The sequence below is a fragment of the Gallus gallus genome, chromosome 21 (assembly GCF_016699485.2).
Source record: "Gallus gallus isolate bGalGal1 chromosome 21, bGalGal1.mat.broiler.GRCg7b, whole genome shotgun sequence".
NCBI lineage: Eukaryota > Metazoa > Chordata > Aves > Galliformes > Phasianidae > Gallus > Gallus gallus.
Genome location: NC_052552.1, coordinates 3,305,580 through 3,325,504, shown reverse-complemented (window position 1 = coordinate 3,325,504; position 19,925 = coordinate 3,305,580). Strand labels below are relative to the sequence as shown.

The following is a 19,925-nucleotide window of genomic DNA, read 5'->3' as shown; positions in this document are numbered from 1 at the left end:
ACAGTGAATTACTAAGCAATTTAAACATACATTTGAGGTATTCACAGGTCTTTATCCTACCTTGCCACATGGAAAAAAACAGCTTTTTTCTACACTGTTTACCCAGATCACTTCATCCTGGGCTTGTTAAGTGTTGAAAAAGAGGAATGAAGGTACATCCTGATGTATGAACACCCAGTAGATCTTTCCCAGCTTTCTCAGACTATAAATTCAGGTCCTTCCTGCCCTGTGGAGGTCTGTGGAGACTGAGAGTGTCGCTACTGAAGACAAAAACCTCACAAGAGGAGACAGTTGAGTCACTGAGGAAGTGATCTTTTTTCACAGACTGTTTAGAAAGCTGTTCTATTCACTTAGCCAAAGGATGTTTTCAGAAGTCAACACCCCTGCACGTGCATCCAAAGCACAAGTTCACACAATTACCCCAGCCTCTTTAAATCAAGTTTAGTCTTTCTAGCCTGAAAGCTGGTCAGATTCTTTAATACCTCCAGCATCTGACTATCAGAAAAAAAGCTTTCTCCAGCCTCCTTCAGTAAGTCTGGCAGGTTTTAGTAGGATGTGGCAGACAGCAAAAAGCATATTGACTTGCAAAAAAAAAAAAAAGCCTTTTGCAATTCATCTCCAGAAATGTTTGGATTATCCCCCAGTCTCTATGCTTGAGTAACCCATACTCAGGATGTGCCTACTCTGCATCAGATAGCTCCTGTAACATCACATGTAAAGGCAGCCAATCATTTCTTTTGTATCCTGACTGATTGCCAAGCCAGTCAGAGCTTAAATTTTGGAATTCTCCATTTCCCTGAGCCACCTGCTCCATGAACCATCCTGTGGCTCAGACTTATCCATCAGCAGCCCTCCCTGCAAGGGTCAGCACACCCCTTGGAAACAATACTCCCGTGCATGCAGTTCAGCCACATCACCCTTTAGGAAGTGCTCCACCTTACAGGAACAGAACTCATCTTTTTAAGTGGAAAACATGAAAGCCAAAAGCTGGATGTTCACACAAACCTCATGCTCAGTACAAGTCTTTGAAGACAGGAAGATTAGGGGGGGCAGGGTGGACTCGGAAGAAGTCTGTCTGGCTAGCGGCTATGGATTGCTTCACTACCACAACAAAGTGTCTGAAGACTTGTTCTCCTCAGATCCTTTCCTCTGCTGTACTCCACCTTGAGCTGTGTGGCTGCCACTCTTGCAATACTAAACCATGCACTGAATCTTATCAGCTGGGAAGAAAACAATCTGCAGGAGCACTGCATCACACCAGTGTCTGCCTATTCCCCATGCACAGCCCCAGGGTGATGAGCCCAGCTTCATCTGTACCTCATAACCCAAACAGAACAGCCAACGATGTTCCCAAGCAAGGAGGGACAGCTCTGAGCAAACAGGGATTGGGAGCTTCCACCGTTCAGATTAGTTTCATAGAAGGAATGCAGAATTAAATTCAATATAAAAAACAGTTCTATTATCAAAGATCACTAGGTACTTTGCTTTGAAATACCATTTCTCCCTGTACATCAAAGGGCTGTTAATTTCAGTCTTGTAGCAAGAAATAGATGAAATGAAAGCAGCATCTGCTTGGAAGAGATGAATGCAAGATAAAAGGTGTCTGTGATAGAAAGCTGGCAGCAGTCTTATGTTTTCTATTTAAGTTTGACCTGGGAACAACAACAAGCCTTAAAACATAATAAAAGCCATGGAAAAACCCACTCTAAATCCAATTGGAAGATGCAATTTTTCTTCTTCAACCACTGCAACAGCCAGTTGAGAGTCTAGACAAATCTAAACCTGCTACCCAGTGTAATCAAGCACCTTGGCTTGCTCAAGTCCAGAACATCCCCCACCACAGCTTTCAATTCCCTCTTCCTTTCCAAGCCTCCACAGTGAAAGCAGTTTCCGAGGGATCTCCCTCAGCAGAAAGGAAGCAGAGTCACACCATGGCAGAATGCCTCCAGAATGTTTTGGCATAAATGGTTTGCAACACAGCCAGTAAAGAAAGGAAAAAAGCATTGGCATTTCTTGTCTGCCTAGAACTGTCTGTTCTCTGCAAAAAGTCAAGTCAGGATCACCATGAGTTTGTTATATAATACAAATTTTTAGATACTGTGCTCAAGTCCAGACCTGTAACAGCAACACAGAGCCACTGAGTTTGTCACAGAAGTGCGTCAAGGGTACATCAACTGTGCTCTGCATCTCTGTAACCTTTAATCAGATTTACTGGCAGCTCATACAGTATGGCAGAGAACAGCAACCTTCCTAGCATGGAAAAGCTATGAGGAAGTGCAGCCTCCTCATGTTGTACAACGGGCTTCCATTGCAAAATAACCAAGTGAGAGTTTATGTTCTGTTCACACAACTGAAAGAGAAGAATATCTAAACACCTCATTCTTCTGGCCTCAGTACCTCTGAGACAAGACCATCTAAGCGCCTCTTACATAGACTCACAACCTGCCATCCTGACATTTTTGGTGGGGAAAAGGCCTTCTTGCTTTTTTTCCCTCTACTTTTTAAGCAGCAAAAAAACTTAATCTATTAAGGCTTGGTGCAAGCACCCATAAGGGACCAGAAAGAACAACACTACAAAGCGCAAGCACATTGCATGAAGATTATCTGTAAAACATGAATCCACCATATGATTTACAAAATCTAAATGCTATGTGTATGCTTTGGCTGCCCACATTCAACTACCATGCATACACATTTGTTTTGATTTCAGCCAAGGATTTCTGCAAGGGCATTGATGATCTCCATCCTTTCATTGGTTACCTTTGCAGCTAACATGGAAACCTATATTTCTATCTAACCTTTAAAATGGTTGAAACAATCAAGCAAAAAGGAGAAGCCAACACAGTGCACTCAGCCTGACTCAATTCATTGCCATTCTCTGAAAATGATGTGCTAACCTCACTCCTGAAGTTGCAACCAGAAGCGATGCAACTCAAACTGCTTACATGAGCAAAAATTCACAGAGATAGCCAGATAAATATGCAAACTAGTGCTGATATATTTGTCAACATCTAGCAAACCACTCCATCAGCATGCTCAGAACCACGCACACAAGCAACAAACCACCCCACAGCCACTCTCAATAAAGTGCTGAGCTAAGAGGATGCTCCTGGCAGACAGATTACACAAGAGACAGCTCACACTGCCAGCTTTACTGGAACTTACACAAACTCCCCAAAGCAGAGCATTCTGGGATGATGTCTCACTAGATTTCTGCCTTGTCATTAGCCAAAAAAAATTAAGGGCATGGTTAGACTGTGTTTAAATATAATTGACCTGGGACATACCGTAATTAGGAAGAGACGCTGCACATCTGAATGAAGGCTACAGCTGGGCAGTCTCAATATGATGCAATGTTTTGCTTTCACCATTACCTGATAGGGTCCTTGGAAATCACTACAACCGTTTGAGATAAGCAGGGTTACCAAAAGCTTCATCTGGGTTCTTACATCACCCTGAATTGCACAAGGCTTCACATAACAGCAGAACTTCTCAAAGCTGTTCTAGCCTGGCTGCCTGAAGTTTTGTCCCCATATAGTGCAACTAGACAAATCAAATTTGAAACCAGAGAAACAAAGTGAAATGGACTAAAGCACATCACACAAACTGTGGCAACAAGAATACAAACACACACACACACATATATAGTCACTGTTTCAGATCAAATGTGAAAGTACATGAAGTTTTTACTCTAGGCCAGTTTAGTTTAGTTATTCAGACTCAAGTCCACAATGGAGTAATCCATCTTCAGCCCCAGCCACAAGAATACTTATCCCCCAAAACCTCAGCATCAACAGCTACACCAAGAAGCATGATTCTGGAACATAAGAACACTGCAATTAAAAATAGCCACGGCAGCTTTTACAACAGCCATTTCAGAAAGGATACTGTAAGGAAAATGTGTGTAAAGGGAATGGAATCCCCTTTAGGGATCAAGCAGTTAGCCTGTATTCAAGGCCGAGTAATGTCCTAGAGGTCTCAATTTATGCATGGATGCTTTTGGCTTTTTAGTTGGTTCAGTCTGATGGCAGTCCAATATTGTAACTTCTGGAAAGAGTTAAAAAAAACATTCACATATGCTTTGCCTGAAAAGTTTCTGCCCACCAATATGTTCAATGTCAGATATCAAAGCCATACCTACAGCCTTACTCTTCCGGTAAGGCATATAAAACATTAAGTTTTCAAAAGCATTTTGCCTTCTGCAAAGTGAGTAACTGAACACAGTTTGGGCTTTATTGAAGACTTACCCACTGCCCACCTCAGAGGCACGGATCTGTCCTACTCACTTATTTCACAGGGAAGATACACACGGCAATGAAGCTCAGCAAGTTTTGTAAATTATCTGCTAAGTCAGCCTACTCCAAAGATACCTACTAGCACATCATGTTCATAAGGAAGACTCCATACCACCCCAAGCAGCTTTCCAAAAGGTCTTTCTTTTAAATTATAAAGGAGCACAATCACCTTCAGGGAAGAAAAGAGATGATGGTCCTCAATGTCAGAGGTATACTGGGGAGGAAATTCCAGGATAGTATTTATCCCTTTTCTTTCTACCTTTCAAGTGCCCTGACACCACCACAGAAGCCTGAGTAAGCACAGTGTGAAGAACATAGATGTTCACCATCTCCTCCTTCCTTCCCTTGGGATTCTCAGCAGACTAAACTGTGGGTTTCCTCTCAAAAACAGAAATTCCAGTACCTATAATTAAGCTGGCTGCTTTCTGCTCTGACTATTCCAGACACTGCTGTCTGAGTCTTTTCCATTAAGGTTACATATTCAAAAACCTCTCCAGTGTGAGAGATAAGAAACACTGCAAGAGTCAGTGATGGAGCAAGTGCATTAGATGTAAGCAGCCCTCCGTTGTCTTATCTGAGCATTACACAGCTGCTGGTACTTTTTACAGTTCAAAGACAACACAAAAGCCTGTACAGTCAACCTATCCTCCCAACATACCATAGTCATCATAGGTCCTCATAAATCAACATGCCTTCTAAATAAGTGTTTAATATAAACATTTGTACAGTCATTTAATTCCTGGTGAACCAAACTATTTGATGTGGGCCACAGAAAGCTCCCATGACATCAGTGGAAAGTTTCCAATTAGGAAACTGAGTTTGAAGTACATGAAAAGAACTTAAGAAGTGTATACAAAGAGGAAGAAACAGGAGATCTGTTCTTAAAACGCAGTATACCTTGGAGCAAGCAGAAGAAGATAAGATGCCTTGAATTTCCAGAGTTTAACAAGTGAGAATTCTTGAGAAACAATTATGTAGCTACTAAACCCTTCAGTATCTCTAAGCTTCTCTCCTTTCTAAGGCTGGCGAGCCTCAGCCAAAGTACGGTCACCTCTTTCTCAGCTGCCACTGAAGCCCTGACTCCTTTTGAGGAGGCTGGCTGGTTTGTACAGCTTAGCCAAGATTTGCTGCACACAAGCACCAACTTAAAAGCTATAAGGCAGCCACTGCCACCCACCGTTCAGTCCACCACAGCCTTCCAAACATGGAATAAACGTATGCTGTCCAGGATATCCGAAGCCTAAAATACCAAGTAAAGCCACCACACCCAACAGTACTTTGATTCCTTAAAAGCCTCACATCAGACAAAATGTAGCATGCTACATTAATTCTACAGTCGAATCATTACAATAACTACTCTCTCATCCTACACCTGTTCCTGGCTGACAATTCCAGTGCTCTGGGGACATCACCCTAGGACTTAAAGCTGGCGCAGAAATCTTCACCCCAGCTAAGGCATCTAGCAATGTACTAACTAGACCACCCAGCTTTTGTATCAAGCTTGAAGGCAAAAAGGGTTACATTCAGCAACCTGAAAAGCCACCTCACCACTGCTGTCCTGCCACCTGCTGGGCCATCTGCCTTGTCTACTCAAGGATATGAGAGGACTTCCACCTGATGCCCATTCAGCACCACAGCCCTGGATCAAACTGGATTTCCATGACCAGCTTGCTTTGTGAGTGGCTTGGACATGCTAAAACAAGATTTAACAATACATGGAACACTTCATTAGCACAAAAGCTGTTTCAGCAGTGAAGTCACTGGCAGGCCTCCTGCTCTACTACTTCACCTTGAAACAGAAATTCCCACGAGGCTAAGGGTTCTTTCAAGAACAGTCTTGAAACTGAGACTGGCTGGCAATTTTTTTTCCTCAAGGTTTGACATGAACCGAATCCTGACAACCTAAGAGCACACTGCTCCAAATGCTTACTTGTACCTCATCACGTAGCTCATCCTTCTCATTCACCTTAATGACCATTAGATAGAAAGTAATTCTCCAACCTCAAATACAAAGGGAGGATTAGTCATCCTTCTTAATGCATGATGGATAGCACGCTGAGCTCCCCAGTGCCCCATTAAGGTTTTACCTGCATCAAAGAACTACCTCCCACTTAAAAGTAAGAGCCATGCAATTCTTGTCTCTTCCCAGACACAGAGAAACCATTAACAGTCATCCTCCAACTTGACAGAAGTGTTGTTGCATTTAACCCATTTAAGAGTTGCATTTAAGAGTCCAGCTGGGGATAAGCCATATAACTCACTCCTGTATGTTTCTAGATGCCTAACAGAAAGCAGGTCACCTCTCTGGCCTAATGCCCAAACCTGCTTCTCTCTACTGAAGTTAGTCAAGGGACATGGCACATGTCCCAACAGCAAAGTTTAGTTGACGAAATTTCTGTTGGCCCACACCAGTAATAGTGCCCACAGCAGCAAGCTGATCCCTTGTACACAGAGGCACCTGTCTGGAGAGAGAACATCAGTGCATCCCTACAATAAAGGGCAGACTGAAGGCACCTCACGAGTTGCAACCAAACCCCTTTCTGGAGAAAAAGTGAACAGCAGGAAATCCTTAGAGAAAATATCACCAAGTACATAGATAAGTACACCTAATAGCAAAATTCTATTCTGAGCCTAACAAACTCACTAATGTAGCAGATTCACTGGAATTCCTTGTAGGGAAGCATTTGGACATACCTGCCATCCTGGAGTGACAGCACACTTGGCAAGTTTCCTCTAGTTAAACCGCGTGCTGCTCTGGCTGTGGAGCAAGCTCAAGGATAGTTACACAATCTGTCTGCCTGTAGATGTGGGCTACCGCTCCTTCCAGACTCACTCTCATCAGATGTCCCCTCCCACTTAAAGTGTTGACACACAAAGCTGTGCCTCTTGCAAATCCAGTTCAGGGTCCGCATGCTGGACAACGATCCGATTACTCAGATACCAAGCCTGGAGTTTTAATGTGATTCCTGCCAGAAGTGCAGAATCAGGCCTGTGTCGGCACATGAACTGCCCCTCCCCAACAATCTCACTAGAAGGCAACATCTTTCAGTCACTTGGCACGCATCTCTCCCAGAGGATCAAAAGCACATAAGGAAATGTGTAGAGTGAACCTTCCAGGAGAGATGAGTTCCTTCAGTACCTTCTTGCAAGCACAGAATTCAGAAAGTTAAGCTATTTTGCAGTTTGTTGGTCCTCAAGTACATCATGAAGCTGATAAACTCAGCAAGATAAAAAGATGGCAGTATTGCCAAATTCCAGGATGAACCTTAGCCACATAAGTGAGCTTGTACTAAGAAACGGAACACTTTTCCTTATTTTCCTCCCTCCCAAATGCCAACATGCAAGAAATCAAACCCACAGCTTGGACAACCAGTAGCACATTACTGTGTTGCTTTGCCCCTACTCCCCTAGATTTTCACTGTTACCCAAACACACAGCTACTTCACATGAGATTAACTTTTTTTTTTTTTAACTTCTACAAATGCCAGCAACAGCTGAACATTGGCAAGACAGCATGCCACATACCTAACCTTACAGCAATATCCTGCTGGAATCAGTGCCATGTATGCAGTCCTTCTGCCCTTTTCTTCTTAGGCTGCAAACTAAGCTACACTAGCAAAATCTAAGACATGCATGTGCCTGAATCAATACCAGAGCCAAATCTGAGGCTGAAACCACTTATGTCTATCTGATCCTTGCTGCAAGAGAGACACAGCTGTGATATAGTAGGGAGGAAAGCAATGCCTTGGCTCACACAAAAAGAAATGCTCAGGTTGATTCATTCCCACCACCCACCTCCAGTTTGTTCCAGCTAGAAGTGCACAACATGCCAAATGGAACACCCCACGCCACTAGAGGTGAGACTGTGTGGGACATCCAGCAAGAAAGTCAAGGCCTCAAGCCATTAGCATACAGCTGTGACAGTAAGCTATCAGGTAACACCACAGCACATCAACCTGCAGCAGCTCAGGGCTATCAGTAGTCCCAGAACAGGCAGTCCAAGCAGCTGCAATGCCTGCCCATACCTTGATAAGTCAGGCTCTTTCTGAATCTATACCGCCCAAAAATCTCTTTTCAGTAGAAATGTCAATGGATTTCTTCTGCAACTACTCAACAGTTTCTCAGTGCTGGTCCTCCTGTTTCAGCTCCCCCTGAAACCAACTGGTTCACAAACTAGCAGTTGTTTCTTCACATGGGCACCACCTGAGGCTTCAGGTCCCAACACACCAGTGCCCTGGCACTGGAATAGGACAAAGCAATCCCTCCCTCATCATCCAAGTTCAACAACATGGTATGCTTAGCCTTTAAATAACTATGAAAAAATTGACTTGAAATAGTCTCATGCAGAACAGCTGACAACAGAACAGCAGCAGCCCCTCCATACCATGTACTCAGCGCCCCAATTCCTCCATAATGCAGACCAAGACTACTGTCTGGAAGTATTTCAAGAGTCATTATCCTTTTCACTAAGCAGCAGTCCTTTGCTTGCTTCCCTGCCGCACAGCCCACCCTGCTACAATTCTGCAGATGTAGAGATCCTAAAACATGACATGAAAAAGAATCAGTGTCTAAGTGAGAAATGCACCTAGCCCAACTCCAGGACACTTCAAGCCTTGAGACAACATAGCTGGAATCCAGACACGCTTCACACCGCTGCTTAACACAGAGTTCAGCTTCCAAACAGTCCTTAAAACCAGAAGTTATCCACAGTGAAGTTACCAACAGTTTAAACTACAGATTTCTAAACATCTGAGACCAATGCAGTCTTCTCATGTAGAGAGCAGCTTAGCCTTAGCCCTCGGCTGATTTTGTTGGCTGTTTACCATCAGTGGCTCATGTTCTTTAGAATCAAGTTGTTTCTGTTGTTTTTGTGCATCCAAGTGCCTTTGTACATTTATGGTGTCAAGGTCCCATCCGCAGCCTCCTCAGGACAGATTCCTGACGTGATAACATACCGGTGATCCAAAAAAAGCATTCTGAATCTAACATCTACACAGCTGCTCCAACTTAAGAGCTTCATCAAACTTCCCTCCTAGGCTTGAAGAAAAAGAGAAAAAGGCCATGTTTCCAAACTCCATAGTCAGACTCTACCTTCTTTTAAGTCAAAAGTTGCTGCTCTTGCTTTGAAATCAGGCAGATGTTTGTGTGCTGTGTGTTCTGTAAATGTAAAAAGCTTCTGGCTCCCAGGGGAGGCTTTGCAGGTTAAAAGCTTCAGTGGTACGCAGTAGCAACACTCCTTCAATACACACACAAAAAAAATCCATCTTCGCATTTTTTTAGCAGAGCAAAAAATACTTGAAAAGTAGTTAGGCAAAGCCTAAAGTCAAGGTTAGTGAACAAGATTCTCCAAGGTTAAGAAGAACAGGTAAGGCAAGGGAAGGTCACTGTTTCTATTAGGATCAGAAAGATGCACATTCAAAAAAAGTCTTTCTGCTTAAACAGTGCAGACAATCAGGAGGAGGCAAGTCTTCTAGCATATGAATTAAACAACAGAAAGCCTACAGCAGCTCTCAGCTGTGGTGCTCCTATACTGTGGACAGGGAAAAGATTTTCGCCCATGCATCCTAAATCTTTCCTACTCCAACTGCTTGATGAGCCACAGCGTAGATACCATTAAACAAAACCTGGTATTAGCAACCATCCTTGCCAAAGGTGATCAGATAAGAGGAATGTTAGCTTTATTTTCTCCTTTTCTGAAAGCCTTAAAGCAAAACACAAAGTGACTGAAGCAAGGCCACACATCAAGCCAGATGTATAGAAAGGATTAGTCTACAGCTGTCCCTGGCTCACAGCCCTGCACTCATCCCTCTGAACCACACTCCCTGGGGCACACACAACACTGTCAGACTGCTACAAGCACCAGCTGGCCTAGAAAAGCTCTGGACCTTAAGCCCCATCCCAGGCATGGCAACATGCCACAAAAAATACATCTGTTCATGCCAGTGGTCTGTGCCCAGAGCACAAACAGAGTAAACATGCTAAAGAACTGCTCTACTCTCCATACTCTTTCCAAAGAGGGGGGGAAAGGCAGCCTGCAGTACCAGTCCATAGGGCTAGGTCAGTTTTACTCCACTTCAGCTTGACAGCAGGACATTAATCACAGCTCAGCTGATGTTCTCTCTGTACTGTTACTCACCCCCTTTGTATGCAGGGGGTGGACCTCCAGATAGCATCCAGCTCACATCACATCCATCTTATCAGGGAAAGTCTGCTTGTATTTCCTTCCCTTAAACACTACAGAGCTGAGGCAGCTCACATCACCTCAAAGCTACAGAACACCCACAGTCGGGATTTAAGCCACAACCTGTGTGTAAGAACATTCTTCAGTCACACAGTTTCCAGATGGGCAACTCTGGAGCATTAGTAACTCCTGAGCCCCTTCAGGATCAGTGCCATACTATTTCAGTCTGCTTCCAGAGCTCTTAGGCAGGTTTGTTCCGAGATCACACTGTAGCTCCATTTCAGGGGGATGGGGACAGAGGCAGATTTAGTGACTAGCTAATAATCCACTATTCAGAAAGTCACTGGCTTTTAAATCCCTATGAAACTACTTAGCTAAAGCCTGTGCAAAGCAGTTGGTGTCTCCCAACAATGAATATGCTAACACACAAGTCATTCTTCCACAAAGAACAGAGATACAGCTAACAGGATCTCAGACTTCAGGATCTGTATGGACGAGGACTAACTTCGGTGGCTGCCTGAGCTGGAGCAGAAAGACTTCTTGATTTAGAGTCATCCCTTTGGCAGAGTCTTTATCAGAAACAAGTTGGTGTGCCTAGACAGGCACATACAGCTGTCAAAAACTTGATCAGCTTGAGCCAGAGGTAGTTTTAGATAGCTTTATAAACAAGAATTAATACTAAGACTTCTCTTGGACACTGCAGTGATATCAAGCAGTGTTGCTTGATATCCCAAGTGTTCCAGCACTTCTTACTCACAGCCACAACAAATAATTCACAGCACTAGACAGATCTGCACATTTACTAAACAAAACAATGCAATAGCTCTCAGCTAGGGAGTGCCTAGAACAAGTCAATAAGCTAAAGTGCTGAAGATCACCCCTTACCCATGTGCCAGAAGCAGGTGTTCTTTTATGGCTCAGCACAGTATTATGACAGACTGAAGTTCTAGATCTCGGTGCTGCACCTCTCATCTGGACTTGACAGAGTTCTAGTTTTCAAAAAAGCAAGCTCAAAACCTGTTTTGATAATTTATACATTAGACTTAAGTTTACACTTAATGCCCCTCTTAATTTTCCCTGCAATTCCCTCAGGAAGGCATCCCTCCGTGCACAAGAATTAACTTCCTTCAGCCTACTGTCACCCTCAGTTTCCCATCCAGAAAGCTGGATGGTCCTCCTTCACCCAACCCAATGATCAGCCAGAAGAGAATTTCCTGCTTAACCCAGCATGCTGATTTATTCTAGCCCAGGTGCTCCAGAAGTATTACCTACGGTGCAGAATTGGTAGCCTATGAACAATCCCTTCCCCATTTTTATTTCATTTGAAAAGGTGATACTGCTTAGTATTTCCATACACATACTTGGAAGCTAGTACTATCCTAGGCTTTCCTCATACTTGCACTCTGCTAAGTGTTCGACTTTTTCCTCCAGAATGTACCCCATTCTCACCAAGGACGGCTACACACAGTCTAACCTTCACCCCCAGTAATTACTTATTGAAACACCAGCAGCTGTCGCAGTTACTCACATGGAGTAGTAACTCAGAGGAAGATCCTTGTTGTTCAAAGCTGTGTAGTAACTGGAAGTGAGTCAGCACCTTGACATCAACCCATGCTATGGTGACCACCAGCAAAGCAGTGGTGACCGCAGTTTGGCAATCTTGGCTCTCAGACATTTACTCATTTGCATTCTGCAGGCATTACACATCTCTGCCTGAAAGCAACTGGTGTCTAACTTGTATCTTGTACCAGCAGCTTAATTTGCTAACTCCTGTCACATGCCTGCAAACATGGAGAAACAGAGCAGCAAGTTTCACAGCCAGCCATGCGTATCAGCCTTTGGTAAGGTCAAGAGCTTGTTAGTGTAATCCATGAATGTCTAGTATAGGTGCTGCTATAATGCTGCCATAACTCTACCAGCTAACACAAGCAGAAGCTTCCCTCTACATGACAGCAAAATAAGCTGCACCAACAGAGCACTGCTGCATAGCCCTGCTGAGGTCATCTCATCGATAGCCCCTGCCAACACCAGTTAATCCTTGCTCCCCTTGTCAACATAAGCTCTGACTCCAGACTGAATCAGTGTATACATATATATATATGCATCAGTCCAAAACTGTAAGCGCAGCTCATATGGGTGTATCAGAGCTTGCCAGCCTCAGCTGGCCTTCAAACACCAATTCCATCAATTCAGGGGCATCAGCCGTAAGATCTGACTGAAACACTGAACATCAGAGAGCCACATCCTAGGTTCTGCAAAAAGAACACTAACTTGGAAGATTGGTTGTCAGTGGTCTGCACTCATTCACAAAGCTTGGCGTACACCACGTCCTGACTGGCTCACCATTGACAGACTTAATTTGGCTAGCTCCATGATTTTTTAATTAACCCTCAGGACAGATCTGAAGGGACAGACAGCCCTTGCAGACTTCTGTCACTTTTTCTGAGGAGAGGAAACAGAGGGGCAGAGAGAGAGGAGAGCAGCAAGCAGAGCATATTTTCCACATCCAGTATCCAGCTGCAGGGATCTGACTCCACACAAACACAGCACATCTCAGTTAGCCAGTTCCCGGAACACAAAACCACATCTCTGAAACATCTAACATAAGTTTACAAACAAACTCCAATCACATTACAGTGCAATTCAGTAACCTCTAAGACAGGATAGGGGCTGTGAAAGCTTGCTGCTGATGTACTGCAACAACACAATGCCCCCCAGAGGAATACGCTGCTGAAGTTCATCTCTTGTCTTCAATAGAACTAAGGGGGAGAAGAATAAATTGCAGCTTTGTGCATCCATCATCAGAACCCCTGAGAGCCACAGCAGGGCTGGAGGCCAGGCATGCTGATGAATGGGGAGGGGACAGCCGCACCAGCAGCCGGTTGGCCAGGGAAGACTGCTCCAAAGCCAGTCAAGTGCCTCTCACAGTGCCACTTGCTCTGTAAACAGCAGCACAGCTCGATCACATTCCCAGTAGCTTCCCAACCGACTCACTGCAGAAACAGCCTTCTTCCTAGGCTAAGAATAGGTACTTTGACCCCGTCGATCCTATAACCAGATCTCTTCCACTGAAAAAGATCACATCTGGGACAAAAGGATCATAAACTCATCCCGCATCACTATCAGGGAAAGAAAAGCCAACCTTTCTCTAAGGCAGCAGCTTTCATCTCTATAATCATTCTGTAAACCTCCTTATCTGGAGCAATGGCTCCCAGCATAGATTTCTGGAGCAGAGAGACCAGGCACGGCCTCTGTGCTCATCAGTCCCATCCTGCCCGCTTCTCCATCAGGCAGCAGGCACCACAGATCCATGCATCGGCACCAGGCTATAGCAACTTCACTCTCCCTTTAAAAAAAACACCCCAGGTACTTCAGCTATAGGATTATGTAGGCTCCCATCATACCAACACATATTTAGGCAGTACAAAAAAAGCTGACATGTAAATTAGCCCCTGCAAGGCGTGCTCCAGAGACCACCAAACGCAGCGCTGCAACCACAGATGGTGAACAAACAACGCCACTTCCTCAGTGAGCCCAACTTACTTAAAGTCATCGTCTAAGCGACACTATCGGTGTTTATTCTGCAAACCCGCACACAGCTGCGCCAGCTGTTCCCGCAGCCCACCCGCACCCCGGCAGCCCCAGGAGGGGCCCCACGTGAGGTTCGGGGGCAGACGGTGCCCGAGCCACGCCGAGCTGCGAGAGCCCCCGAGCTGCACCGGCGGGTCGCTAAGCCCGGTCTCAGCCCAGCGTTTCGTTCATTTTTCTAGTTGTTGTTATCTTGGAGCCGGCACGGATTTCTGGCAGCACGCGCGGCCGGGGCAGCAGCGAGAGAAGCTCCGCTCCAGAAGATGGGGAAGGAAGCGGGGAAGGGGAGGCCGCCGCAGCCCGGAGCCCGCCGGCCGCCGCCCCGGGGAAAGGCCGCCGAGCCCCGCCGCCCGCCGCCCGCCCCCGCCGGCTCCTACCGTTCCCAGGGCGCCCGCCGGCCCATGGCAGCGGCCGCTCCGGGTCTTGCTCGCGGGGCCGCCCCGCCGAGCGCCCGTCCCTCCGCCCCCGCCGCGGCGGGCAGGCTGCAGCCGCAGCACCCGGCTCCTCCCGGCGCCAGACGCGGCGAGTGGGGCGCCGCGCGTCACATGGCCCAACTAGCGCCCGCACCGTGCCCGCCCCTTCCACGGCCCCGCCCGTGGCCCCGCCCACGGCCCCGCCGCGTTTGCCCAGCGGGCGGCTGCGGCCCCGCTACAGCCTCGCTACGGCCCCGAGGGCGTTGGGGTGGAAGGTTGCCGGAGTCCTCCCTGCCCTTTCTGCCGGAAGAATGACTGAAACAGCGCTTTTCATCCGTTCTCTGTTTCATTCTTTGTGAGGAAAAAGGCTGCTGCTCAGTCTAGCCACTGTTTAATGAATTTCATCCTGATGGGTGGACACCGTTGCAACATTTGCATTGCAAACCCCTAGGGAGATGTGTTCCCTTTTTTAAAATGGATTTGTTTAGAAATATAAATCAGGGAAGTACGACGGTTCATTTCAGTCTTTTTTCCAAACAGCAGATGGCCAGGTGACATCCCTGGGATGGTTCAGTTTCAGTGTCTGTACCGGTACAGCTTGCAGCTATGAAGTGGTGGCTTATCATAAATGAGGTGAGCCTTGTGGCATGGGTACCCCCAAGGGTTAATTAGGGTGATGTTTGCATGTCCCTGCTTGCAGAGGGCTTTGCTTTTGTCCTTGTCGAAGCTCCTTTGCAGCACAGGGTGCAGCCGTAACTGTGGAACTATGTTCTCCTTACCTACCTTTTAATTACAGTACTCACTTGCTATTCTTTCTGTGCTCTTCTTAAGGACTCAGAGAGGTAATGCTGAAGGTAATTCCTGGGTATATGGACTTGCTGAACCCTGGGAGGCTGCAGACTTTTGGCCACGTTTCATGGGCCATGCATGAATGTACAACTTACAACAAAATTGCATGGTCCCCAGGGACCATAAGCTCCCTGCAGTTATGTCATTTCTTTAGTGAGGTCCTGCTCACAACAGGACATTCAGTGATGCACAGTGGGGCAGGGAGTAGTGCTGAACACACTGACCTGTCAGAACAAGTGAGAAGGCTGCATCTGCCCCAGGACCTTGCAATGCAAAGGCCGTGGTGCAGCAGCTGAACACCCCTTTCTGGCCATGCGGTCAGACAAAATCCCACACTTCAGCCAAGGCAAGGAAATAATCTTTTTGAGCTCCATGGGCAATGCATGAGTGTGAGGTTGTTCATATGTGCGTTTGCGTCGCTGCAGGACTGAGGCAATAATTTGTTAAGCATATTTTGAAGCTATTGGGGAATTACTGCTCTGCCAGCCATTGTGGTTCATTAAATAACACATTCACATTGCATGACATTTATTACTCTAACTGACCAGAAACACCAAGGAGTTTACAAATAGGTTCTTTCACACCCTACAAGGTAGAAATGGGAGAAGTTTCCCATTAAATATACAGCAGTTTCAAAACTACTCTGCTTTGATCTCCTTTGATGGCTTTGTTTCATTACTGTCAAGGTGGGAGGCTACTGTAATGTGAGAGAGGAGCAAAGGCTAACATGGATTCATAATCTAGGAAGGCAGTTGCTAATTAGCTGGCCGACAGGAACTCTTGATGCCTAGACATGTGGATGGGGAAATTTCCTCTCACCCTAAGACCTTCCCCTGTCCATCGTCTGTTCCACAGGGCATAACAGAGCGGTGACCAGGGCTAGAGGCCTTCAGCAAGCCCCAGGCCTTGCTCATGGAGATTCCAAAAGCAGGTTCTGCATTACCTGCCTCACTGCAGCTCCCCAGTGCTCATCAAGTGGTCAGCACAGCACGAGTACCTTCTGCAGCAGCAGAGACATGTCAGCACCAAGTCCAAGAGAGATGTTAATGAGGTCTGGGAACTGTGTAGGAAACTCAGCAGGCTTCAGCTGCCTGTGAATTCAGCTGCTTTGCCGCTCCACCGCAGTGGTGTTAGCTGCCTCCCTGCACAGCACACATCTGTTTCTTGAGGCCTGAATGGTGAAAGCAAGGTAAGAAAGGTTAGGGTCCTGCCAAAGCAGCCGGAAAAGCAAAGAGAAAAGCATTAGGTGTGATGTGATTCCTTCAGCCTGAATGTTGGCTCCCCTAACTTTTCTGTGTTCAGGGTGGAGAGAAAGCAGCATTCAGAAGCTGAAATTTGGGCCAGCTTCTTTTGTAGCAGCTGAGGTGGAGACAGTCTTGTTCAGCTAAACCCATTCAAGGATACCCCAGACAAAAAGGAAGGATCTATGAGCTGTCATACCTTTCTTCTGCAGAAAAAGATCAGGATCAGATTAGCTGGAAAAAGCACAATAGGATTTCACTCCACCTCTTCCCCACAGACAGTGAGTTTTGTGTCTGAAAAAATGTGAAAAAGCAACTTGTGATTTGGGGTCCAGAATTGTCTTCCATATGGCAAAATTATATTAATGATGTGTGAAAAGCAAGGTCTTCTAAGGCATCAGAAGGTTAGATAATTAAAGCTGACCATTAAAACATAGACCATTATCATCCACAGCAGGGCTGGGCCAACTCTGCTCAGCCCTTTTGCTTCCAGTGACCTCTGACAATTGTTTTTTCCATCCATGAAATTAGAGAATGGCTCCACACTCTCTGTGAAACTTCTTTAAATATCTGTAGAAACACTGTGGTGCATTATGCACTCCCTTATCTTGCCAAGAGCACATTACATCCCTCACAAGTAGAGGATATTCTTGTTTTCAGACTGAGGGATGACTTGTCCAAGGTCACACGCAGGGGATCTGTGCCAGCAATGGGAATGGAAGAGAGGTCTCCCAGGTCTCAGGCTGGTTTTGTAATACCCATTAACCTGTCCGGGCCTGAGCAGGCAGCCTCCCCCAGGCAGATTGTAACCTGAAAAGGGAATATTGCAGTAGTTCAGGCCCTTTTCCCAAGAAGAACGTTGAAGGTAAACTAAGAAACTAAGTTGTACCTCCAGGTGAGACTGATGCACTGACGCTCCTCTCACATGAGGAGTAACCATCTCACAGTGCAGTGAGTGTTGCTCTGCACAGGATTATCTTATCCTCTTTTCTTTATGTGACTTCCAATTATGGACACAAGTGCACAAAAACATACCCATGGCAACAGAGTATTTTGTTCCACCGCTAACACTGTGTAAGTTCATCTCTACTTCACACTGAGGCAAACCACACTGAAGTTTGGGAAAACAGCAGGTTAACAAGTGCCATATGGTGGGTTGCAAGGATCCTTTATTGACCCACCCTGTAAATAGAAGTCCATTTTAGTTTACCCAAGCTGCTGCACCCATTCCACTGAATCACTGCGGAAATTCAGCCTGTTAGCACCAGCACCACATAAATCCTGCCAGACTATTGCAAAGGTTGCTTTCTGAAACACATCTTGTCACTGAAGGGAGTCAGGTTTGACAGTGAGGAAGCATTTTGAGATCTGGTGCTGATGAGCCCAGAAGGGGCACCTGATCTATTGCCAGCTTGATCTTCTTTGTCTGAGGGCTGGCTCACAGTCTCACATGTTCTTGTGTGCTCATCCCAGTTGTGCAAGGCTTTCCTGCCCCAACAGAGATTGCTGTCCCCTTAAAGGGACAAGAGTAAATGGAGCGGAGAGGGATAATAGCAGCGGGGAAGCTGGAGGAAACCAGATGCATCAAGTGCTGAAGCAGAACTTTTCAGCTTTGTGGTGGCTTCCAGCCAGATGAGATCACAGCTCCTACAGAATCTTGTCTCCCATTATTTCCTTCATACTTTACTCTCTTCTGTAAGAAGCAGGAATTGCTAATCATCACTTGCTTTGAATACCCTCTGCATTTGAAGCAAATAGTAGCGGGGGGGGGGGGGAGGCTGAAAAATGCTGGTGTTTATGGCCTGCAAATGGAATCCTGTAAGCCTGTTTGGAAAACTAATGGGATGAAGTCTGGATTAAAAGATACTTTTCCACCTCTCATCCCTCTGAATTTATGCTAAGATTATTAAAAGGCGGGCAAAGAGAAATGATTTAGCAAGCCTCCATTCTTCTGCTCAGCATTCAGTATCATACCTCAGCCATGGGGTCTGGTGGTGGGCAGTAAATAGGACTCTTTGAGTGTCTAAAGCTAAGCATCAACATCCTTCCTAAGATTCCTAAGCACAGCTCTCGGCTGCTGCAGGCCTTGTAGGTACACTTTATGACTGGCTGATACTAACCTTGCAGCAGTAGATTGACAGACTGTGTCCAAAAAGTTGATCCAATTACTCTGCATTTGGGGATGAGTATGAAGACAGACAGGCAGCAAACATGCAGCTTTCTGGAGAGACAGAGAGACTAAACACCGCCCGGAAGCATGTACGTGCTACGTGCAGGCTCTGCCTGTGGGAATTAAGGGAGACAATGCGACAGATAGGGAACAATGAGTGTCTGTAATGTACAGCAACAAAGCCAAAGTAGCCCAGTGTGCTGCAGAACAGAGAAAGAGACTGTTAAACAGCAGCCCCATGAGGTAGAAATCCTGCCAAGCTGCTTAGAGGACAATCGACAGGCCCTCCTCAGCTGGAAGGTGGCTCAGTGCAATGGAAAAGGCTGTGAAAGAGTGGGATGAAGGAGGAAAAAGAGGCTTCCCCAAGGGATCCTTCGCAGAAAAAGAAAACAAAGTCATCTTCCTTTCTGTTACTCTCTTCTTGTGAGTTCAGACCTCAGCACAGACAACACAACACTTCGCCCACTGCAACACAAATAGATGGGGTGAGGCTGTTGAATGGAATGAAACCCTGCCTCAGAAACAGAGCAGATTTCAGGTATTTTGCAGAAGGCCAGAAGAGAGGCTCACGTTCACCTGGTGAGCAGGGATGTCTGATTCTCCAAATCTCCAGTTTTATTTGAAGCAACCCTTCCAACCCCACCTGGCTGCCCAGCTACCTCTGAGCTAGCCATATTACTGACACAGCTCTAGCTCTCCATGAGAGCACTCCCCTAAAACCACAGTACCTCTATGAGCTGGCACAACACTTGGCAGTAAGAAGGATGTGGCGTAACGCTCCCTTTGCCTCTTGCACTGTGCAGCACAAGGCTGAATGTGGGAGGCTGAGCACACATCGCAGCCTGTGCACAAGAAGCCAGTGGGAGCAGGGAAGCAGAAAAATTAGTTCCTGGCCATTTTGGTGGGAAAAAGAAAGGAAGCCCTGAAAGCAGACTGGAAAGAGCCAGCACAGCGCTCAGCCCTGCTTGCTGCAGTTGCTCGCAGTGTAGGGGAGCAGCACCCTCTGCTGCTGGCATCCTGGTCTCCAAAGCACCTTTTTTTCTTCCAGAGACCTAAGTACTGCCAGAGAAGGAGCTCAGAAATGTCCTTCCCCAAGTCAAAACACTGCAGCATGTGGGTGGTTTGTTTGTCAGACGGTTTGGTCATACAGCTGTTGGGAGAGGCAATGCCAGGCAGCATCTGCTTGCA

At 46.1% G+C, this 19,925-nt stretch overlaps 1 protein-coding gene across 7 annotated transcripts in view; it reads right to left on the bottom strand.

Moving 5' to 3' along the window:
* The window catches only part of SPSB1 (splA/ryanodine receptor domain and SOCS box containing 1), a 34,301-nt gene extending 19,709 nt beyond the window's left edge, over nucleotides 1-14,592 (bottom strand). The window contains exons 1-2 of one of the 7 annotated variants that reach the window (XM_046903271.1): nucleotides 6,990-7,074; nucleotides 61-4,047 (exon numbers count right to left, since the gene is read on the bottom strand). The gene's annotated coding sequence lies outside the window, so the exon portion shown is untranslated. Of the gene's footprint in view, nucleotides 1-60; nucleotides 7,075-11,361; nucleotides 11,461-12,004; nucleotides 13,208-14,019; nucleotides 14,392-14,441 lie in introns of those variants that run through there. The other 6 variants (XM_004947450.5, XM_046903270.1, XM_046903269.1 and 3 more) reach the window with 6 other exon arrangements.
* Between the last annotated feature and the right edge of the window lie 5,333 nt (nucleotides 14,593-19,925).